The sequence below is a fragment of the Zonotrichia leucophrys genome, chromosome 4, assembly GCF_028769735.1.
Source record: "Zonotrichia leucophrys gambelii isolate GWCS_2022_RI chromosome 4, RI_Zleu_2.0, whole genome shotgun sequence".
In the NCBI taxonomy this organism is placed as follows: domain Eukaryota; kingdom Metazoa; phylum Chordata; class Aves; order Passeriformes; family Passerellidae; genus Zonotrichia; species Zonotrichia leucophrys.
The window spans coordinates 21,969,023-21,994,401 of record NC_088173.1 but is presented as its reverse complement, the minus strand read 5'-3'; the positions used below and the strand labels follow the sequence as shown (position 1 = coordinate 21,994,401).

Genomic DNA, 25,379 nt, shown 5'->3' with positions numbered 1-25,379 from the left:
GGGCTTTGATGTTCCTATGTGAGCAAAACTCAAAAGAGACTTCTCAGAAAATTGTGCCTTTGCTTATAAAGCAATTTAATATAAAAGTAATCTAAATTTTGTTCTATTCACTAATTACATGTAGCTGCCTTGTGGCTAGTCAGAACAAGATTAAATTGCTAGGCAAAAGTCCTATCAGTGTGAGTGATGGCACTGTACTTGAGGTTGTCACTGTATATATCTGTCTGTCATGAATACTGGGATGAACTTTAAATTCAAGTTCTAATAAAGTAGCATCCACAAAATAAGTGAGGAAGGACAAAATAAGTGAGGAAGGAGAAGGAGGAAAAAACCCCAACTTTCATTCACGCTATTCAAGAATGTTGGAGGTGTTTTTCATTTGAAATGGCAGGTTGGCAATCTGTAGTTCATTGCTGACAAGCAGATTTGCTGAAGTTTTAAAACAGGCAGATTTCGATATTGTTGATTCTTTCTAAAACTCAGTCTGGTTTGTTTGTAGCACTGAATAAATTCATTATTTACTGTTAAAAACCATGCAGACTGACAGTTATTTTTATCCAAGAAAATTACGTCAGAGAAAGTGAGCGTTACCATTGCCATCTGGCTTTTCAAATACTGGAAAGTAAGAGATGCAATAAATGCCCTATGGGCAAAATCCAGGAGTTTTTTAATGGCTCAGGGGAGAGTAGATGTAACCTGAATTGCAGGGCATAGTAAGAGAGGAGAATTAAAGACCAAAGGTTAGCAATGGTGTTTTGTGGCACTTCCTGTTGACAGATGCTTTAGGGCAGAAGAAGGTCATTGATCTAAAGGTCAGCCTGAACTAGCAATGTCTGTATTTTTCTATCACTTGCTTTTGCAAGATTTGGCATTTTCCTTCTCCTGCAAGTCTAGCCTCCTAGCAGAAGTCAATACCCAACATGGATATAGTTATGAATATAACGATATGATTCAAATATTGCTTTACATAGGATATGTAATAAAACTATCAGAGATATGTATGTATAATATTCAAAGTACAAACATGTTATTTTGTTTACCTGAATTAATTAGAAGATAATGGAATTTGCCATATTACTTCCTTTAAAAAAGGATATACATAAATTTATTGTTGTTACATGATTGTTTATGCAACAGTATGTTGGCTTTATAGTTCTTAGTATGGTGACCACATGAAGGCTTTTACCTCTGCCTTCTGCTATAATCTTAGATTAGAAGCAAGAGGAGAATGAACCATATGTGAAGGTAGCTTCTGGGACAGGTTTCAATAGATGATGCTATTTGCTGTGAAAGCTGATAGAAGAAGGATGTATGCAATTTATGATCTTTTAGTTCATAACCTGAGGACTGAAAAGAGTGATTTCATCCGCAAAAAGGAGAAGTAAAAAGAAAATGAAATGATTTTGAGGTATTGTATATAGAAATTTGCCTCAAAATAATTGATACCAGTTTTAAAAGCTCTGAGAAAGAGATAAAGACTGACTGAGCATAGTCTTTCTGGCTCAAAATCAATATATTTATTTCAGTTTCTGTTTTGGTTTTGTCAAAATGATGCTGATAACATGGTCAGCTTTGTCTTCAGCCTGTGGGCAGCTGTGATCTTCTTTCAGGCTTTGCAGTAGGTACTTATCTATTCCTTAGTTTCATCTTCCCTGGGGTAGCTCTTGAATTATATGGAAGCTGCAGGATTTCTAATCTCCAGAGCTTCATGAAATGTCTGTTTTGTATTTTCCTGCTCTACCCACCCTAGTATTGGATCTGTGTTCTGGAATGTACAAAGACTCATGGCTTGTTTCTAAATTGAATTTACATATTTTATTTTAGGAATGCAACTTCCTGGAAAGTACACATTAAAAAAAAAAAAAAATTCACTTGGGAAACAAGGATTTCCAAAAGGAGACATGGAAATATTCAGGGAAATGAATATTTTGTTAATTTTTCTGAGTTGAACTGGCTCATCATTGATGACGAAAAGTAAGTAATGTATGACCCATTAGTAAGACTATTTAAAGCTTGTAGAATCACACCTGTTCTTAACTTATCCCATTGATTTTTACAAACTTTTAAATTTGTGGTACTCTGATACCTTTGAATATCATTCTCCCAGTCGAGAGTACGGATATCGAGGACTATGGGTATATCAGTCACAGCACCTCACAATTTTTATTTCCATTTCTCTCTTCCCTTTTCATTACTGGCTGGAAATGTTTTCTGCTTAAATTTTTGATCATACTTTAGACCTCAGACTTGATGGGAGAGAAGCCTTTGCTAGGTCATATGAGGTTTCATCATTTACTTTTAGGCAAAACAGTGGTTTCGTCCTTCTACCTAGTTAAAATGCATAGTGAAATTTTTGTGATGGTGGTATGAGCAACAGTTATGTATCTTGAACCTAGTATTCTCATATTGTTTCACTGTCACTGACATTAGCTATTTTTCTTGTCATCTGGGTGTTTTTTCTAGATAGAGGCTTTAAAACTCCATATTAAAGTGCAAGAAAAAATATTGTTAATCAAAATGCTTTCTCATATTCAGTACCTTCAAAACTCAAGCGATGCTTTTATTTAGCCCCAAATCTGTAACCTGAATAACAGTGAGGAAGAAAGTAGGTCATGCTGTACACTCCCATTGTTTCCTTAGCAGGTGTGCTTTGCACCTCATTAATGTGAGTACGTAGTCATCTGCGGCTATTTCTAATTATCTGTGATGGATCACAGCATCCTTTCAGTGCAACTGAAACTGATGAAGAATATCTTTTGATGCTGAATCTGGGAACACACCCCTTTTTCAAATTCTTTTGAAATTAGTCAGTAGATTAAATCAGTATTCTGAGGTGAGCTGTGTGACAGACATTGATGCAGAGGTAAGAGAAAGATGTGCCTGTGAAGTCTTGTGGGTTGCACAAGCCTTTCTTCCACAGGATATCATGGTTAAAATGAATTGCATCCATAAATATATTGTGAATGACTGTTCAGCTCTCAACATACGTCAGTATATTATTCTACGAGCAACAACAGCAACTCAGTCACTAAAGAGGTTTAAAAAAAATGCTCCGTCAAAAAAATAGACTGAATTTCAATGTCCAATCAGCAACAAGCAGACTTTTTATGCTCACTTTTCTCTAAGAGATCCCACTTTTGTAGGAAAAAGGGACATGTGCAGGTGACCCTGCCTGCTGGGACAAGGGATCTGTTTGCAGCCTCTTGTATCTGTGGCAGCCTCTTTTTTACCCACTTGTCCTCTGGCTGGGCAGCTGCTGTGCAGTGTGGTGCACCATGGCCCTGCTCCAGAGGGTTCAGTAGCAGCCTAAGCTCAGCTGATGAGTTGGTTTCACCTTTTTTCCTGGTCTGGCAAATGAGTAGGCCCGGTGCAGCTGTCCTGCCAATATCACACATTGGATATGACTTTAAATTAAGATTGATGTGAGGATTGATGGAACTTTCCTTTATTTTTTTCCTTGTTGCACATTCCAGTATTTTTATGAGGAAAAAAAAAACCTTTTCGTTGTGAATATAACCTGGACCTGGTTGGTTTTGGTAGTTATAGCAGCAGCTGCTTTATTTCTATATGTTGTGCAAATGCCATAGATATTGAATCTACAACTGGCTTCTTGGGCCTCTGTCTGTTACCAAATTGGGGTTCCACTTGAACTTTAATTTCCCTGCAGGAGAGGTAGATATTGTGTCCTGTAAAAGTGGTGAGCTGGCAGCAGAAAAAGGTGGCCTTGTTGCCTCTTAGTCAGGATCTGGGATGCCAAAAGGCTGTGTTTCCTCATTGTGCATTGCCATCCCAGCTTCTTGGGAAATGGCAACTTTACCAGTCTCGGCTGCTGAGATTGTTGCTGAGTGGTGTCAGCCTTGCATGCCAACTAAAGCTGACTAAACAAAAATTGTTTATACTGAAGTTCTTCTGCTTAAACAAAGGAGAACTAGTGTCATCCAAGTTTATCACCTCCATACAGTCCAGTATTTTACTCAGAGTATGTGAGCAGCAATTTTGAGTACGGTGTTTGATGAGGGCAATTTCCCACACTTAACTATCAATCTTGATAGCTTCGTAGGTCTTGATCTTCTTTTCCAATGTTTTCAGCTGACATCCAGGTCTGAATGTTTAGCTGAAGGTCTGGCTCTCATTCCTTTGCAGATTTTTAGAGCAAAGGAATCTTATTTTCCAGTTAGGTATTTTTGCAACCAAAATGATAGGTCAGAGCAACAGACAAATAAATGCATATGTAGATTGATTTTTCTGAAGGGGAGAGAGAATAAAAAGTTTATTCAGCTACCTGTAAAATGCTCTCCTCCCAAGAAGGTTTGACATTTTGCTTTTTTTCCCCCTAATTGAATGAGAAGTCTGAAATTTTGAGTGGAGAAATATTATGAAGGTGGAAGGTAAGGAGATTAACTTACATTTTGGGACTTCAGAAAGGAATTATTTTATTGTTAAAAATTTTTATTAAAATATTGCCTTTCTGGAGACAGTGCAATTTACCATTTGGAGACAAATAGCAGAGCTATAGCTCTAGAAGAGGAAGTACAACTCTGAAAAGGTGGTTGATTAATTTCAGACTTCTGAGCCACTTCAACCACTCTATCACATTTTTATTACTAAATAAACTGCTTTTTAAAGCATATTGCTGTCAAACACAGTATATTCAGTTAACTTGTGCAATCATGAACAATTATACCTAAGCCCTTGAGGTGTAAATCTTTATGCCACTAATGGAAATCTTGTTCTGAGAAATCATTATTAATGTTTTGTTTAACTCATAAAGAAAAGGCCAATAAAATAGGCCAATAAAATAGGACTCAAAGTATAAAAGGCTTTCTGGCATAATTTGAGCATTGTATTCACCACAAAGAGAAATTTCTGAAAGCTTTATCTAACGTGATGATAGTAAGTAATCTAGATTGTTGTTATCTGCTTTATGTTTCTTCAGTGAGCCAGACCCTAAGGAAGCTGTGAACAATGTCAACAATTCATGGATCTCAGCCCAACTGTATAATTAAAAAATCTATTGAATAGAAAAGCATCCATGTTGATTGTGTGGACAATAATTGCTTACTGAAGTCAATGAAATTGCCATGTAGAATTCTTAAATTTATGGTAGAAGGATGACACTTCCACACAAGGATGACACAGCTATACAGTAGACGAAAATTCAATATAATTTAAAAAGTTACCTGACTCTGTGAGTAATGCTGTTAACTCCAAGTAAAAATCTACTCACAACTCACCCAGGTTTTAGGAAGTTATTTCAGTATCTCCACATCAAGCAAAAGCCCCAAACCAAACTAATCAAAGAACAACTAAACTAAACAACTAAAGAAGAGGCTCTCCTAGTCTTATTTAACAATGTAATTACAGAAGCATATATTTTAAGAATTTTTCATGACATAGCACAAAAAGGCAGAGAAAAAAATTGCTAAGAGTGATGCCGATTTACCAATAGACTGGAAATATAATATGGATTGTAAAAGAATGATGAAGGAAATAGTGACAGTTTAAAAGCTATATTTGAGTGGCAATCTGTAAAGAATAAAGGGAACACTGATTAGTATTACTGGTGTTTTTAAGAGCATTTTTGTTCATGTAGTCTGGCTTTCTGTGTGTATTGTCTGTAACGGATTCAAGGAATAATATATAATGAGGCAGGTGCTGCAAGTACAATCAAAAAATATTATTAGGTTGAAAGAACATAAATGTGTTTGTAACTCAAGAAAATAGACCCTGTTTTACCAAAAGATTTTGGGCTTTATCAGTTCTGTTACAGAGCAGTCTCTAGTGTATTTGTTGCTCTTTAAATCCAAGTTGTGATAATGAAAATGAAAATGCAGTTAGCTATTCTTCTGCAAACCTTTTCTGAAGTCCGAGCTACATTGAGGTTTATGTTGTTGTAGTGAATATTTACAGCAATAAAAGAATGGATCTGTTTCTTCTCAGAGATTTTCAAATGTTAGCATTTTACTTAAGTTATCATATGAATGATTGTACATTAAATTAAATCAACTCTATAGAAAGATCAGCAATTAATTGAGTGATGGTTAAGCTACGTCCTTATTGTCTTTGTAAGGAAGGCTCTCAGACTTATGGATTACTGAAAAGTAGCAACATAAAGCAAAAAAGGTCAAAGTTGATCTTAAGCACAGCAGTAAAACAGAAAAAAAATCTCACTTTGACTACATTGAAAACAGCTGATCTATTTGTGTTATTGTTATTATTATTCATTATTATTATTACAATTATTAATAATCTATACATTTCAGTCAAAATGTTTCTGCAGCCTATAAACAACTTATTCCTTTTCATTAGCACGTTTCCTTGCTGCTGTAAGAAATACTGCAAAATTTTCATCTGAAGTCAGGTACATTATGTAAACCTATCTGAATGTGTTCTCATAAAGCTAGAATATGGAATCCTGCAAATAACAGCATAAATATTGCTTGCCATGTTTCAGACATTCTTATTTAACCACACATGTGCCTGGATATATATTCCTTTTGACTTGAAGAATTCTCTCTCTCACATTTGTGTGCTGGTTTGTGTAACAGTGTTTTGGTCTGGTTTTTTCTTTTTATTTTTTTTTTTTTAATATTTTTTTCTTTCCCTGTGAGATTTTGTTTCAATTAATGTTCTGGAAAGAAAGTATTCAATGAAGAAAAGAAAAAAAAGGGGATCTAAAAGTAGTTTATAAGCTGACTGATTCTAGTAGCTTAAATCTGCTGTGATTGAAGATATAACCCCCCTGCATCTTCTGTGTGTGTGTGTATTCCTTCCTTATATGTTTACAGAAGTGATTAACAGCAAACTGCTTTTACATTGGTTTTACTGTGGCAACATGAGAGAGTATACTGATAATGCTATTATTTTTTTAAAGACCTTAAGCAGTCTAATTACACTGGCACAATTTCTATGCTAATTTACCACCACTACAGGCATGAAATTGTTCCACTAGTTATCTTAGGAATTTTTTTGTAACTTTGGGAGCAGTCATGTTGGTGGTCATATCAGATGTGATCAATCTAATAGACAATACAGTGTTGTTATTGACTCATTTTAATAAAATGCTAGTAGGTTGGCCTGGATATTTATTGAATGTTATACACTCTGCAGGGTCAGCAATATCTCTTATTGATTGCTGTTTTAAAGCTGTTTTCAATGCCTCCAGTAATTATGCTGTGCATTTGGTGTTATTTCTGTATCTTCATCTGATGATCATTGCCATTAAAATTGCATTTTGTATTGGCATTTCTTCTCAGCATATTACAATTTATAATAGATATTTTTTCTGATATAAGCTCACAAAATGGATAAAAAATATTATTGTTACTTAGCTTTAAAGAGTGCTTGTGTGGTAACTTCCTCAATGATGCTTCCCCTTTTTTCTTAGGAGCATTTTTATTTGCTCTTCCAGCAGATTAAATATAACAGTAAGAATGTTTTGAGTAAGAAGGTTTTTTTCAGAATAGTTTCTTTTGTTTTCAGATATCTCAATGTGCTAAAACTCCTATATTAGGAAAGAAAGATAATATAAAAAAATAGTGGTAATAGATATTCAAATAGTGAAAAAAAGAAAGCATTTTAAAATAATTTATGCACCAAAATTTTCTGATTTTACTCAACATTATTAACAGTATTAAAGATGCCTATTTTGTTTTAAGTTAGAGTTCTGAATGGGACAGAATTCCAAATTTTGGGATTATATATTTTTTAATTACTACTGTCTTTAATACATGAAAGTATCCCACAAAGGAAGAACGATTCTTTCTCTTTTCATTGGTTTATTGGAGGCAAGCCTGAGATTCAAACATTTCATGCCTACTGTACTTAGGTGGGCTTTGTATGGTGCTGAGAAATCAATTTCCATTCTGGGACAGTGTGTTTGAGTTTTACAGGGGGGCATGTGAATGATGACTTGAGAATACAGCTAAACGAAAGATCATCTGTTCAAGGTGAGAATAGTAAAAATAATCCTTCACGTTATGTTAAAAGGCCTCCAAGAAAAAAACAATTTAATTTTCAAAGAGAAAATATAATAAGTAAAATAACTAATAGGCTAAAACTGAATCAGGCAGCAATTGGTTTATTGTGTTTTACATTCTGGAGATGTGAAGAGGAACTGATAGCTTATTTCAGTTTCTTCTTTCTTTTATTTTTTTTCAAGTTGTTTGACAGAAAGTCCTTCAATTACACATCAGTTATTCTCATAATTTTGATGTATCACAACTAAGTGGGGACGAAAATTATTCTTCTTAGCTATTTGGGACCTTCAGTTGCATAAAGTCACTTTTAACTACCTGGGATGATCAGCTCCAAGGAATCAATCTTGATTTGATTAACTGTATAGACAGAAAATTGTCCAATTCAGTATTGAGGGCTAATTAATGCAGTCATGAAGGATGCAGTAAATACAGGGAAAAAAAAATTATATCTCAGTATTTTTTCTTTTTCCATGGCATCAGGAGTCTACTCTACTGCAAAAATAGTAAGACTCCATCTGTTCCCATGAGCCATGAACTTTGGCAAAAATTATGGCACAATTATTTCCTAACTCTAATTTATAATGTTAGACAGTATGGTAATTTACTTTGATCAGCCAGGTGGTTTAAGGTCTGTGGCTCTATTGTGTGCAAAGATTCTGGTGTTTTGTCTGAGTATGGGACAGAGATTGAATGCATTGTTTTGGACATCATACAAGTGCTGCAGTGTCTGAACATAAAATATTCTGAACTTTGATCCAGTTTGGAATGTCAGCCTTTTGGACTGTTGAGATTCAAAGCTTGTTGGTTTTTTTGTTTTAGTGAAAACTTGAGGCATCAAAGCAAGTCTGTGGCAATTACACTGAACATTTACACGAGCAGCAGAACTCGACAGACAAGGTGGTGGGAAACTGGGAACTCTTTGGGGCAGGCTCCCAGGCCACTGGTTGTAGTACAGTGATGTGTGAGTTACTGTCCTTCCATCTGTGAGACTCCAATAAAAATTAAAGTTGTCTTGACAAAGGTGTACTACCAATCTTGTATCTAAATTATTTTCTGCTTTGTGACCATGTTTCCATCACAAATGCTGCTGCTGCAATTAGCTTTGCCTTTTTTAGTCCTATAAATTTCAAGAATTTGTGGAAGTAGAAAGTGCTCCACTCAAGTACTGAAATACAGAAAAAGTCACTGTTATACCCTTGACCTGAATTCTTTGTTCAATTCCAGTCATCTAGATGAAGTCTAGACAGCAGCTGCTGGAGTAATCAGAAAAGTAGGGAGTTCATTTTACCAGACTGCTGAAAAATTCTGTCTTTTTCCATCTAGCTCATAGATCATGTAATTGCTTGCTAGAAATTTATCAAAAGAAGAACAGTGCTGGTCAAATGCTGCAGAGAAATCATCCCAGCCAAAGAGCAAAGGCACACAAATCAAAGACCAAGGACAATGGAAGCAAATACAGCAAACATTAGAAGAATAGGGTTCTGGTAGCCTATTTTAGAATCTAATTCTTCTTGTGGTTTTCTTTTAAGTCTGTTTTGGCTATGTCGTCTAACCAGTTTTATAAGAGAGCACTTCTGAAAGGGATTGGGCTGTATGATACACATGGCCTCAGAGAACAAGGAGTTAGACATGATGACAATAAAAGTAGTTTTTATTGTTTTATTTGAAAAATTCTATCTTAAGCACCTTGTAACATGCCTGGATATTATTTATAGGTGTCTGCTCTGATTCTCTTTCAGCTCAAATGTATAGCCTATCTTATATACACAAAAATTCTAGATGTTGTCAATGTGGTTTCACTATGTTGCTTCGGGGCTTATCTTGATCCAGAAGCTTGTAATTCAGGCTGGTATGTTCAGAATGGTTGTAGGATTTGGGTGTCTAAATCACACTGATGTCAGACATAAATAATCATCAGAATCTAGATATATTGGTTTGAAGTCTGCACTCCTTAGCTGTGAATAGATTTGTGACTTAACAGTGCAGGGATTTTGAAAAATGGCTGTCCAATCTTAATTCTGTATTTCAGTTGCATTTCTATGTAAAATTAGAATTGCTGTTAATTACCATAAATGAATGATGTATGACCACACTGATCTTACTGCTTTTCCTGTAAACTGTGGAGTTCTTTCATGAATTTGTCACATTTTGGCAAGAGGGAACCAAGTGTTCCCCTGAAGTTGTTCCAGCTAATTGGAATGAAAGAGTCAAGATCCAATGCATTAGCTCTTTGCAATTGTTATTACCTTTTGTCCTGCCTTTTTTTTTTTTTTTCATTTCGTGACCCCAAAATTATGTTTCATTTTAAGAGGGTCTGAATTTAATATTGTATTTCTGCTATAAAGCATATAAAACGTAAAAGTATATATTTACCAGAATTAGGTTCTTACAAAAGTAATGTCATTGACTTGAACAAGACTATTTAATTGAATGACTGCTATTTATAATCAGTAGCATGAATCACTTTAATTCTATTTTCCAGGGAAATGTGCTGTTATCATGGAAGGTTGCTATGGTCATATAAAGAAAATGTTTAGCAACTCCTCATTTTATATTTACTGCTTTTCATTTTTATGCAGAGAAAAAGCGAGCTAAAGAAGAATCTAACAACTAGAATAAGAGGTGTCTGGTGACCTAAGAGATACAATTTTTTTCAAGGAGGTATGTCTTCTAGTTTTAATTAACTTTAATTTCAGTATCAGTTCTCTAAAGTGCTTTATTTTCTAATGTCAAAAGGGGTTAATGAACAGTATTTTCATTTAAGTTAATTGTTCTTTCATACAGTTTCTTGAACACTTTGATGTAAAATAATTCAGGATGAGTCCCTGTACTTAGCAGGTAAAAGGGCAGAGATCCTGGTCATTATTTTAATTCTTGTGAATTAATCTGTCTTGAAGAATTTCTATCTATGCAGTGTTTAGGCTGAAGCTAATTGTAAGAGTTTCTAATTGATCTTCCTGTGAAGACTAAAAATGACTTCTCTCTGTTTCCTAAAGAGAAGAGTGTGTTTGCCCACTTGCCACTCTCTGTGCCCACGTGTGAGATGTTTTTCTGCAGCCTTTTCACTTGGTGAGTGTTCCCCCTCGTCCATGTGTGCTCGGTGGTAGGATGGATCATGCTGGCTTGGCAGAGAGCAGCTCCAGCTGCCCTTTCCTCTGTGCTTCTTACCAAGGCCAGTGTGGACTCCTTGGCAAGTCCTGTCTCTTCTCTGCAAACCCGTGTGTCTCCCACCATTAAATCAGCACAGTTTTTCTTGTTTAGTTTTGCTTCATGGATAAACATATCACACAGTTTTGGAATTGGTGTTAATCCACATGTAGTGGGGTTAGCAGTGTAGGAGTACACAGATAGCCATAATTGATGAATATTTCTGATTAAGATTGTTTTTAATCAGTTGACATATGCTTTTAATGTATTCTACACAGCTGCTTTGGATTTGGTGCTGCATGATAATTATTAGCCAGGCAGCTATCGGAATTTACATAACTCATAATAGGGTGTTTCTAAAATATACCTTTTTTTTCTTTTCTTGTGGTCTTTTGCAGATACTCAGATCTTCAGGGACTTAGCAGCTCTAGTGCTAATATTCCTTAGATTTGTGTACTCTAAATCAAGCAGTAAAGAATGTGATCATCTTTGTGATCTTACTTCTAAGTAAAATGAATCATAGTTTTGAGCCAAGAAGCTTTCTCCTCAGGAAACAGCACTGAAGGTAAAGGTCTATAAAACCTCATCTCCATCATTTTTGCCCATATAAATAAGATATAATTCTGGATGAACTCTTTTTTTAAAGCACTGAGAATCCTGTTATGCCTATGTGATAGAAGCCAAAATATAGTAACATTATTGCAACTGAGGTTGGGATAAAGAATCTGAAAGTGACAAAGATGAAAAGCCTATCAAGCTGCATAATTTTTCTGTCATTCCCTGGAAACATCTGTATATATTTCTGCTTGTGTGACTATATTTCTTTATGTGTGACTGTGTACATACATAAATAATTGTATGGATATTGGTATGTGTGCAGGAGTACTAAATATCCTGCAATTTTTTTTTCTTTTTTTCCCTCTTTACTTACCCAGGACACTTTCAGATTATTTTATCTATTTTCTCTCCTCAGTTTCCTGTTTTATTATGCCACACATCTTCCAACTATCTATTTCTTGCTCTTTAATAACTTCTTTCAGAACAGCAAGCTTCAATGAGAACGTATAAGTACCTTCAAATAATCCAAAAGAAAGAAGAAATCAGAATAGCTTTTGAATAGCTCTACGTATGTGTAGAAGTGGTTGCAAAAATATTTCTCAGGTAAGTAACAATTCTTTTGCTGTTATTGATTCCAGGTAGTCTCTGTGCATAAATTTGAGCTACATCAACTAAACCCACATGCACATACTGTTCACTTTAATCAGGGTTTAAGTTGCCTTAGAGAGAACAAATGCCACCTAATCCAGATGACAATCCAGGAGAAAAAGAGCTACAAAATGTAAAAATGTCCAAGCAATTAGTAGGTCATAAATTGTTTGCACTAGCTCATTACATTGGGAATAATTTCTTCTTACAATCAATCTTTTTTTGCTAGATGAAATAATCTAGGAAACAGAAATGGCATTAGAATTTATTTTACATCTAAAATATAATAGATTACTGACAAGATCAAGTTTGGTAAACAGATTGTTATTCTTGTGACAACAGGCAATGTGCATTTGAGTAAAAGCCAAATTGCTGGGTACTGGAAATATACATTCACCTGTCTCCTCAAAGTGAAGAATTGAGTAGAAGTTTTATATGGCCTTGGTAATTTTTCCATTAATGCTGTGTAAATAAGATTCAAGTCTAGAAATGCTTGTTGGCTTTAGCAATGTATGATTTTGCAATTAATATTATAAAAAATGAAAGACTTTTAACATATCCTAATTGAAGCATATGACCTTCTAGACATTATTTCCTCTTAGGCTATAATTTAAAACCTGATTTAAAAAAATATTCAAAACCTGTTTGTTAGAAATATTTTTATAATACATTTGCACTTTAAAAAAATTAAAAACCAAAATAGTTTTCTAAATCCTCAAAATATTACATTTCTACTTCTAATTGTTATAGCAATTTCTTATAGAAACAAAAAGTGAATCCTGAGTTTTCACTTATGATAATAAAAGTTTATTATAAAAATGTTATATGTAAACCTGGAAAAGTATGAAGAGGACTTGTACAGGACTGAGGCTTTTTTCCTATTTAAATGAGATTACAAAATGAGAGCAGAGGTAAATAATTTTTAATATTATAAACTTAATATTGGAGTTCATAAAGTTGCTTGAGTTAAAACATTCTAGTTGAAAGACTATAATCTGAGAAACTAATACAAAGAGTCATACATCTAAAGCAGAAGGAAAATAACTATTAACACCAAAAGGGCTCAAAAAAAGAGATGTTGACATGGGACCAGTGAAAGAGCATAGGATAGCCATGGTTTATTATTTATGAATGCTGCAGGCAATACAAATTTTGCAACGTATTTAGGCAGTTGCACATGAAAAAAGATCCCTTCCATATTTTTGTAGCTCCAGAAAGAATCTGATTTCTTGCTAGAATATTAGAATGATGCATTCATTGCCATGAGATATTAGTAAAACTGAAATTTTATTGAGAGAGAAGAGGCAAAGGTGTTTGTGTCGTTAAGCACAATTATACCTTATGGATAGACTGGAAATAATTCCTTGTGGTTCAAGACAGTAAGGCAAATATTTTTAAAGACATATTCTTTTAAGAAGTTATCATGTACTTATCCAGTATTACTAAATCTTGTGCTTCTTTTGCTACACTCAGTACACTGACCACTGTTGAAGACAGAACACCAAATTAGAAAGTCAATGTGGCTAATCTGTTCTTAATGTGCCCATTACGCAGCTATTTTCTGCAAACACATTAATGTGTTTACACAGAGCCAATCTTGATGGTAACCTAGAACACAGAAGAAGGGGAAAAGAAACAAAAATTCCTTCATATGATTGTAGACACTGTGTATAGCTATTAATTAGTTTTATAGGTTGCTCCTTCAAAGAGAAGTGTAGAAGAAATTGCTTTAGTATTTTAGGTGACTTAGTTTTACTGATCCTGGTAAGGTCCATTAAATACTAGGAAAAAATCAACCTGATTCATTAGATTAAATTTCTGTAAATGTAATTAAATCCTGTCCTAGATTTGTTCATGTAGCAGTAAACTAATTCCATTTAATCAAACATTTGCTTTGAGTCTTAACAGAATTAATTTCCCTAGCTGTGAACTATAGGAAAACAACATATAGTCAATTGCTTAAGCATTGAGATTATTGACTTAAAAGGCAGAGTTACAGCAGAAATGGTGATATATTCAGTAAAAGGAGTCATTAGAAGAATTACATTTAATTTGAGGAACAATTAATTTTTGGTTATGTATAACAAAGTAGAACAGTAAAAGAATTTTTATTTCCTTCTGACTCTTGGGGTTTCATTACAAAAACTTGAATTTTCTCCTCAAATTCCATATTAACAGGGTGAGACTAAGATGAATCAGAGTTTGACAGAACAAACGCATCCCTTTTTGCCACTGTAGGAGCGGGAACATTTAAATGGAAGGCGTCTGAGAGGATGGGTACAAGCACTATTGCCTACACATGAGAAAGATTTTGAATAGTTGTCATAAGAATGTTCAAGGGTCTTGACTCAGAAAGAGTTTGTGAATGGAGAAGAACAAATAAAAATATTTGGAACAGATTTTGAGCACAATCCCGTTCCATTTTCAATAGAGATTTGCATCTAGAACAGGAATGAGACAAGTTATATCTACAGTTTGCTGTTCTACTTTTGCTCTGAGCCGGGAAGAGGACCCATGAACAAGCCCAGTGCAGAGCTGAGCTTGCCCTGTAGCTGCTTCCCAGGGACAGGGGCTCAGCACTGCTGGGTAGGTGGGTCCCAGCTCCACACTGACAATATTGAGTGGAGTTTCTGTCTGGGACTGAGTGAGCTTGATGAAGGTGAAAGAATGCACAATACAGAAACGTGAAAGAGGCTCGTGTCTGATTTCATGATTAAGACATTGATTAAGAAATGAGGATTCTAGGGTCATTTTAATTATTGATACAATGTCATAAAAAAGACTGAGAACATCATCTTCCTCTGAGTACCCTGCATTTGTGAAAGCCTGAACTCAGATACTTCCCCTCTGCACAGACTAGCTCTTGAGGTCCTGGGGCAGCTACTCCCTTTCTCCTTCCAGTAATGTGAATCTCAGCCCTCTATTCCTTTGTTTTGCCTGCAAGTGAGTTAGAAACTAAAAAATCAGGGAAAGATTCAGAAAATATTTATCCTGATATGATCATAGATGATTTTTTTAAACTACTGCAAAAAAAGAAGCAATTTTTCATACAACCATATTTTAGTTTAATACAAAGAATGTCTGGCTAAGTTTCTGAACTAGAGGAATACTTATTCTCCCTGAGTCTCTGATCGGAGTGTTTTAAGATTTAATCATAATTTCCTATTACTTTGAATAAAAGGGATACACCCATGAATGCTAGACATGAATAGAGAATTCATTTTCAAAATGCAAGTCCCACTCAATTTATCTTTAAACTACTTTATTACTGGTATCCTCGGGCTGGCTCCTTCGTGCATCTTGTTTTTGTATGTATGGGGGAGTTTAATATTCACAGCACCCATTCAACTAAATATAATCACAGAAAGACTGCCAACACTACCACCGCTGTTCAGTTCTGTGCACATTTAGCTGCACCAAATCATAGACAGAATAAAATATGGGGAGACACATCAGTACTAAACTCCATGTGTGTAATGTTTAAAGAAACCCTTTAAGCAAGATTAACTGCACAGCAATGTCCAGTTTAGAACATCATATAAAACACTAAGAAGCCTGTGAGGATCTGGCTGATATGCACAATCACTGGCAGATTGACCAGAACTGGAAACAAAAAGAGTTTATCACAACAGATTTTCTTTTGGCACCTACTTACTGGATCATCACAAGAGAATTGAAAGTCTTGCTTGAAATAGTAACTTAAAGAAAATGCTGGAACAAATTTTTACTTATGAAAACCAAAAGCTGTAACTGATTATGAAGTACAGTAAATCATACTTGTAGAATTCATACAAGATTTAGAGTCTGTCAGTTTATTTGCATCAGTATTATATAAATAATACTTATTTAAACTGCATAATTTATGATACAAAAAAAGTAAATAGTTGATTCACACCTGGATGAAAAAATGCATGTAAAATTGATATCCATAAAGAAAAAAATTATTTACTTAAGTGGGTAAATTTACATTGGTCTATTTTCTAGACACAAAATCAATTTAATATATTACAACATAAATTCATAAGAATAAAAGACTTTTCTTTTACCAGAACCAGACCACCCAGTTCATCCTGTAAGAATATTTAATTTATTTCAGCGACACTGACCTATTTTTTTACCCTACAGATGTTAGGACAGATCTCTTAAGAAGCTGTTTCCTTATAGCTTCCTACAGTGTTAATAGACTTAATCTGTATCAGCTAAAAATAATATTTTTACCAATTTGGTATGGATTAAAACAGCCCATTGCTGTAAAAAAAGTGGTATGAAGAAAATAAAATCCTAGAAGGAAAACTAGGATCCTCTACCAATTTTATTAATTTATATTCTCTTTGTTTTTTTTTCTTTTCCTTAGCAAAGCAGAATTTTGTGCCAACTATTCTTGTTCAGAAAGAAAAAAAAGCTTTCAGTAAGACTTGAAAAGCCACAAGAAAGATAGAAACCAAGCCAGAAAGGACAGAAGACTGACAGAAAAAACAAAACAGAACTCTAGTAGCCTGAGAACAGAATGTGTGAATGAGGCTGTGAGGTGAAAGACATAGCTGAGGCTGTAAGTACTGCAGAGAGTCTGCTGAAGTTAACTTTGCATAAACTATGCAGCAAATATAAAATGGAAAAAAATATAGCTGAGAAAAGGGTCATCTTAGAATCTGTTTAGCAAACTCTGGGACTGAGTAGCTAAATGAAAACAGCATTAAAGTGATGTGGGCTACAAAAAATGTCATTTCGAAAACAATCCAGCTCTCCATCTACTCTGCTATTCTGTTTTTAGCAGTGACTCTCAGTGCCATAATGTGTTTTAAAGAAAGCTGGAAGAAGACATGTGCTAAGCAATTATAAAATCTGCCCTGAGGAAAAAGTTTCTTTCTTCAACCCATCAGTTAGAGGTTTGTTTATGCCTTTAGGCATGAGTTTTAATATTCCTTCCAAGTGCTTTTGTTTCATAAGATTTATCATTTTTTCATAAAATGTTCATTATTATTATTGCTATTATTATTGCTACTGACCCTCAGGAAGCCAAGGATGTCTGCAATGATAAATTCCACCATATAGTTGTTTATTTATGTGACAGAAATCTACTTTATGACTTTAAAGGGCAGTTGGAATAAGTTTGCACTTCCAAAGACTTACTGAGGTCATCACTGACAAAACAGAAAGGTGAGAAGAATCAAAAAAGGCAAATGGTATTTAGGGAAGAAATGAGATGGAGTGAAAATAGATAAGACAACAGCAGCTTCAACAGACAGCTACCATTCATATAGACCTTGGGACTGCCAAAAGTAAATGTGATAGAAATTAACTATAACCAGTTGTTGCTTAAAATTGTTTAAATTGCATTTACCCAAACTTTCTAAGGGTCAGCAAGACTACCTAGTCACCTAAGTTCATTAATACATCCAAGTCTTTGTAAACTGTGGTAGAATCTACAATGAAAATAATGAAGAGACATTCATGAAGTTTGGGTTTTTTATTACTTTGGGAAGCTATATGCAAGACAATTCAAAATGGGCACTAAATGTTAAATAAAGCCTCACAAATTTTCATTTATTTAAAAAAAATACAATATGCAAGTATTTGTGTTTCCCTTTCAATATCTGAACTCTTTGGAGGTACTTGAGTTTTTTGTAGTAGGCAGGAAATGCTTATATTTTCTACTTGTAAAATGAACAATATAATTAATAGATAACATAAAATATGTGTGTAAAAGACAGAAACCTTCAGGTAAGAGTCAAGTCCCACAGGAGTTCTGGAGAAAAAACCAAAACAATGTAAGACCAAGTAATTCTATTGTGACTCACACCAATCTAATATATTTTGAACTACATATTGGTTGCAGAAATCCCTCCTAGCCCAAATCTTCTGCCTCTATAGAAAGAAAAGTGAGAGAAAGAACAGGTCAGAAGAGGATGGATGTTAAAGACAGATTGGAGGAAACAATACTACAATGACAAATAAAGGTCTTAGCTGTGGCATTTAACCACAGAACTACAGTGGATGTAATGAAAAGCTATCTTGCTTCTGGTGATGCTTAGGGAGCAATTAGATAAAGATAACCTTCTTGAGTTCCTGATGCCAAAGAGCTCTGCTGCTGATGTCAGCCTTTTAAATAGCCTGTGTGGCCTCTGAGCTAGTGACCTAAGAAGAAAAACCTTTTTTCCTTCTGTCCATTTTCTGCAGCACTGCCCATCCCCTGGCTCCTCAAAGAAGAAGTCCTTCCTTTATTCTCAAAACCCCATTCAAGATATAAATAGCTATAACAGGAGACACTCAGAGGAAGAAGGGCTAAGATAAAGTTAAAATATTAAGTCACTTTGCATTCTTCCTTCTGAGCTCCCACCTTATCCAGTGTTTCAGAATCAGAGATACTGCCAATTCTCTTTGCCATTCTTTTTTTTTTTCCTATGCCAAAATCAGGACTGCAGGCTGGCTGGTAAGATCTTGTAATTTAGGCTGTTGTGATAGGTAAAGGACTTACTTGTAAACTGATCCTTATTCCATTTTTACTTACCCTGGTAACAAATAGCACTGAAATGTGTGTAAAATGGGTTCTTTTGTGCCTATTTTTTAATTTTCTATTTTTCACTCTAAGGACTTGAGCAGACATTTTCTGCTGATTACATGATAGCTGGGAGAATTTGCCATTTTCTTTGTATAAAATTACAAAGAACTTCAGCAAGCAGGTAATGTTTTATTCCTTTAATTTTAGCACTTGTTTAACTCTAGTTATATTAACAGTTTCAATTATAATAGATGTAAATATGATCTAAGCCTTGTAATGGGTAGACTTTTTTTGTTTTACCTCACATTTTATACAGCATTGGGTTTCACTCAGAGGCAGATTTTCCAGAAAAGGTTTAAATATACAAGCAGTGAAAGCGAGCAAGACAGACTATTCTCCAAGTCTGATAGATGTCCAATCATGAGCTGCTGCCTTCTGACTTCAACTTGCATGAAGCAAGTTCATTTCTAATCTTGAGACCTCTTTGGCACCTGCATCTAATTATACCTTCAAGAGCCTCTTGCAGTCATCTCTGTTCTCATAAACATAGGGTGAATACCTTAGTGCAATGCAGAACTATACAGGAGGAGGTCAGGACTCTTTCTTACCACGTGTCAGCCTTTACCATCCTGCAATATGCATTTCTCTTATTGTTTGTCTGCAACTGACATATGTATTTTTTCACACATATCTGGATTTCTTGATGCACCAGAATAAATATTTTTCCCCAGGTAGGTTCCTACATTTTTATTTTTAATAAAACTGAGTAAAATTTCAGTCAAGCTTGCCCTGAAATGTCAGAGAAAGTTAGATAAATTGGGGAGTTTTGAAACGCATTTTTGCTTCCCACATATTGCAGCCTTCCAGCTCGGGTATGGGAACTGACCTCTTGCTGACTGGCTGTAACTCATCTGGCCAAAGTAATAATGCTGTGGTTTAGGGTTTTAGAGGTGTGGAATATTGTAAAGCAACCAGGTGTACTTGCAATGAAATTTCTTATAAGCTTTTAAAAAGAATGCAGAATTTTTTCCTTGTACAATGAGTGCACACAAGACAGAAGGACAAGAATGTTTTTTAGGTAATACATGGATTTACAGAACTATAAAGGTAAATGTGATCTCATTTTCCAGAGTAGAGGAATGGGATTAGACTGAGAAAATGTGCAGGGCCTGCTGCTGTGTGTGCAGTGGGCAGTGTCACTCAACTGGTAACTCAATTTAACCTCTCTTTGGCAAAATTGTAGCAGGGTGCTTTGATATGTAGTCCACACTCACACATAAGAGCACCTTCTAGTATTTTGCCCTTCTAGTCTCCTTGGGCATTGCTGCCTCTGTGGTGGACATGTGGCCCTTCTTAACAGAAGAGATGACATAATTGCAGTGCTTGTATCAGCTCTCTCAGAAAATCACATTACTCTCATCCCACCCATCATATAGGTTTCACCACTTAGACAATTACCAACTTTTTCCTCTACTTTTCCTAAAGTGAGAAATAACAGTGCATCATAATTTTTTGGCTGCTCACATTCTCAATTGAAGTTGGAGAACTTGCACATAACCCTCGATTGAAATCCAGCTGTATCACGATAATCAGGGATTTTGTCTCCAAACCAGCAGCCTGTTAACATTGTAAACATGAATGCTCTTAGGGACTATTTTGTTTACTAGCTTAGTAAGAAGGGTGTTTTTGAACTTCATTAAAAAAATTTCAGTCAATTTTCAGCAAATATCAGAGATTTTTAGTCATAAATATGGCACATGGTCACTATAAAAATGTGCACATCTCTAGCGGCAGGACTCACCCTTCCTTGAAATACTGATTTGGAGACAGTGAGAGAGATGATGTGATTGCAGTAAAAATGGAATTCTGCTTGGGTTTAAGACTGTGTCAATAGTAATATAATCCACAATGTCTGTAAAGTGCTGCTTATTATGCTACCATCAGCTGCCACTTTGCAGAATACCATTAGAGAGTGATATTTACTATAAGAAAATATTCTCAGGAAGCAGAGTAAGCTGCAAAATAAAATCAATGATAGCTCAATTTCTTTGGATGAGTCCAGTTTTGAGATGCAATTGTATCTGTTTTCACTGGAATTAGTTGTGGACAGGGAGCATTCACTGTATATGGCTCTGCCTTAGATATTGTACAATAAAATCTAGTTGGACTGGAATGCATGAGAATATTGGTACAATGCTTAAACAACAGATAATAACATTTGCAGATCTTTGGGACTGTGGTTTAGGTGCTGTAGTTGTTTTTTCTATGCAGTAATTTTTGACCACTAGATGGGACTGTGCAACCTCATGCAATTGTATTAACAACAATATTTGAGAAGTTTTTACTTGCAATTAATACTTTTATTTCCCCCACTGAAAGAGGGCTTTGTCCCCAGCCTTTGAAAAGAATGAAACCAGCCCAACCTCTTGCAAACAAGGATCTCTGTAATTCTAGTGAGTGCAAAAAAATAACAAACATTCAAGTCTATCCAAAGATCTATAAAAAATCCAGCATGCATTAAAAACCAGTTTCAAAATTGCAACAAATCATCTTATCGTCTTGACTCTGCACTACTACTACATATTTTATCTTCATCATCTTTCTCCTTGGTATGCAATTATCTTAGCTGTTAACAGCTGAGCCTGACTGTCTAAAATACGCCTTATACACATTACCTTCTCATCTTAGGCTCAGCCAGAGTTCTGGGATACTTTATTCAGATTAAGATGCTGTAAGGAGTAAAATAAATGAAAACCAGTTATCCTTTCCCAGCTAATTCATTGCATTCTTTTTTTGTTTCCCAGTGATTAGATTCACAGTGCTCTGGAGGCTGAAGCAGTAAAGTACTTTCTACTTTGATGAACTCAGCAGGTTTTGTTTCATTTTGAAACAATGTATGGCAGATGGAAAACTGATTTTGGTTGTCTATTGTGATTTTAATGTTTTTTTTTCTTCCAAAATATTTTTTGTTGCTTTGAGATTTTCTTTTTTTTTTTTTCTTTTTTTCCCCCTCTGTTTTTTTCTTTGTTTTCTGTCTCAGAATAGTAATTGTGCCATGGTTCTTTTCATTTGATGTCTAAAGAGGTTGACTTGCATCAACATAGAATAACACACTTAAATCCCAAGGCTATTTTAATCTGGAATGTTCAGGAAAGGTCTTTACCATGTGATAAGGGGTTGTTGCTGAATTTATTTTTGTTTCTTGTTTTGTTTCTTGGAAATGGGACTTTCAAACTCTGTGACTGTATTTTAAAAGTCTGAATAAAAGGAAACAAAGTGAAACTTTATTTTTTGTTTGTGTCTGGAATATTTGATAAGAGCATCTGGAGCACTCTTTGAGATTGAGGGCTAGCTCTAGCAATTTTACTTGTCCAGTCCTTTTTGTGGCATAGAATTTGTACTTTGAAATAACAAGCCAAAGGTTAAAAACATTATTATTCCATTTTACATAGACAGCACAGAATAGTGACAATACCACTAACATACTGAAATAACATCTAGTTAACATGCACACACATTTTAGAACAGTGGCTCTTCATGAAAATGACATTTTGGTAGATGAACCCATCATGGTTACTGAGATACTCTCAACAAGATGAATTCCCATGTTCCAGGAAATGTCCTTTCCCTCTAGGGTCCAGATATGTCTCAGAAATGCTTTGTAGTTATTAAGACAGAGAGCCAGAAACAGAGGAGGCAGATTGACCAGGTTGTCTTTTACCATTGCCAGAAAGACAATAATAATTGATAAGACAATGTAATTAATATGGTTTCTTTTCTTACTGTTGTGTAAATGGTGTGTGCATACCTGTGTGCCATAGATATCTGGATTAAAACATTCATTCTGTTTATTTAATGACAAATTAAATGTGGTTGCAATATATTAATTTATGTTTGAAGCTAACTTTTTTAACCTTGACTGATACTCTAGTTTCATTGTGGATGAGGAAGACTGACTAGCAGGGTTCTTTGACATCTTCAAAGAGCTACAGGAATGTCTGACTCAGAGGAACTTAAGAGTTGTGTGATTGCAGAAAAAATACTGGCTGTTCTGTGTCCATTATAGAAAGAGAGCATGGATGGTACATTAAAATGGGTGTGTGTATAAATATATATATTTGTGTTTGTCGACACACATTCATAGATGTATATTGAAAGCTATTTCTCCCATCTCTGTCCCAGATGTATTTAGAAAAGTTCCTGGTGTGTCAAAGATACTTTGAAAAGCTGACAGAACTCTTCCAGCAGTGGCACCCTTTTGTTGGTCTGCTCTGCATATCCTGCTTCATAATTGGCTTCGAAGGCTTGCTTTCCAGCCATACCCACAAATTGGTATGCACCAGTGGAGAAGAAAGAATATATAACAGCTGCTATTTCCTAGGCAGAGGTGCCTGGAATTGCAACATGTGCTTACCTGTTTCTCATTTTCTTATCACTGACTGACAGTGGGAGGAAGAAGGTCCTTTGTGTGTGCAAAAAGATGACTGCAGGGTGAGATCATTTCACATTTGAACATGGACAGAATCAGGTCTACCTGAACTCCTAAGACACAGGAAGCCAGATCAGTGTCAAGAATATTCTTCAGTCTTTTCTTGAGCTCATGAAGCAGGTATGTGGAAAAAAAAAAATCAAACTTTTCCGCACCTTAAAACACCCTTTTTAGAAAATTTTTACAGTTCTTTTCTGCAAACGATAGCTTATAGTTTTACAGTTTCCTCCACAGAGAGAGATTATGACTGCTGCTCCTGTTGTTTAACTAAAGTAGAATGCAAGCACTGCTGCTGATTTGGAAATGAGAGACCTATTTTTCCTTATTCTTCATGTTCACAGATGCCTGGCTGTTTTATTTAGCCTTGTTGCTAGAGAGAAAATTCTGTCTTTAGACAGACCTGCTTTTGCATTAGAAATCTTGATTTTCAGAAAATGCGTGATTACTGTTGCTTCTTGGAAATCACATATTTTTATGAGCAAAGCTGAAACATTATCTGTTTCCATTTGTGTATACAAGCTTGAGGTTACATGAGATTCTGTGCAAATTTTTTTGAGGTTACATGACATTTTTGAGTAAGACAAAAGCTCTATTTTCATTAACTCCCCCTCACAAATATTCATGAGGAGGTTATTTCACAGGGTGAAGTTAGTTGTGACTTCTACTCATCAAGTGTATGCAGTGTCTAGAGGTCTAGCAGGGACATTTGAGTACCATTACCTGCAATGTGCTTGTGGCATCCAGCTTGTCTCCACTGAGGGAGCTGAGCAGGTGTTTCAGCCCATCAGTAACGTGGGGTATTGATGAGAGCTGCCTCCAAACACCAGCACTACAGTCTGAGGGGCCAACAGCAGTAATAGTTTCTTTAAGGGAGAGCAGTAGCCTATTCATTTTATCTTAAACAGAGCAAGCTGAGGAAAACTGCTTGATAGCTGTAGTTTAGATGACAGTAACTGGCTTAACAAGGTTGGTTCACCTGTGTAGTAGTTTACACATTCAAACCTCACCTGACTATAAGATTTAAATAAGTATCTAGAGATATGAATGTGGGCTTGGACAAAGGAAGAAAGAATTTTGAGATTTGTTTGTATTGTAAGTAGATTAACCATGGATTTAATTGATTTTTATAGTGTCAGAAGCTCTAATACTCGGAACCCTATCTGATGGTGTGGATTTTATAGAGAAATGCTTATCTGACTTGAGTTACAGGCCAAGTGAAGCAAACATCAATGTGTTGTATTCTCTGGGGTGTGTAATCATTATAAATTGGCTACTACTCACAGAGAGCCCAGAACACTAACATGTTTCTTCAAAAGGGTAAAAGGGTACATCTTCCCATTAGCTGCCTGAGCCTGTTTGGAAGTTTGTAGTGGAAGGAAAAAAATGGTACTTGATAGCCTGTGTCAGCCAGGAACAACTTTTGGACTTGCAGGTCCTGCAGGGTTTTATAAAGTACTATGTTTTGTAATAGTATCAGGGCTAAAAATATAAGACTCTTAAAATGTATCAATGTGTGTGGTCTCACTGGAGACTAAGAAAATCAAAATGGTTGAGAAAATGTTTGAGGATATCCCAGCGGACAAAGAAGTTCTAAATTCTGTGTAGCACAGAATCTGTAAAAAGTAAATTTGAGGTATGATTCATGCCCCCAAAACAGTTCTTTTAATCTTTATGCAGAGAAAAAAAATCTCTGAACAAACCAACAAGAAAAAAAACCCAAGCATAACAAAATAACCCAACCCCAAAACATGGATAGCTCTGAAAATAATCAATAGCAGAACTGTCAGACAAGATGCTTTCTTTGTGACTCTACAAAAACCAGATTAAAAAAAAAAATATATATTTACGAATTAGATAATTGACAACAAGAGGAGAAGACTGATACTGATATGGGGAGGGTTTTGGTTTTTTTTTTTAGTATGGGAGTGGTTTTTAGGGGGGAGAATTGGTTTGGTGTTTTTTTCTGGTGGTGGTGGTGTTGTTGTTGTGGTTGTTTTATTATTATTGTGATACCCTCAGTGTGCAGCAGATTCCTTTAGGAAAAAACAACTTAGTACAT

The 25,379-nt window shown here is 35.2% G+C and overlaps 2 long non-coding RNA genes across 2 annotated transcripts; both read left to right on the top strand.

The window, feature by feature from the left end:
- The first annotated feature begins 1,838 nt into the window (after positions 1 to 1,838).
- On the top strand, positions 1,839 to 11,027 carry LOC135447053 (uncharacterized). Its single transcript, XR_010439988.1, has 3 exons — positions 1,839 to 1,974; positions 10,559 to 10,640; positions 10,976 to 11,027. It is a non-coding gene; the product is annotated as an uncharacterized LOC135447053 (long non-coding RNA).
- Positions 11,028 to 11,600: 573 nt separating this feature from the next.
- On the top strand, positions 11,601 to 16,789 carry LOC135446484 (uncharacterized). Its single transcript, XR_010439824.1, has 3 exons — positions 11,601 to 11,691; positions 12,167 to 12,287; positions 16,687 to 16,789. It is a non-coding gene; the product is annotated as an uncharacterized LOC135446484 (long non-coding RNA).
- The last annotated feature ends 8,590 nt before the right edge of the window (positions 16,790 to 25,379 follow it).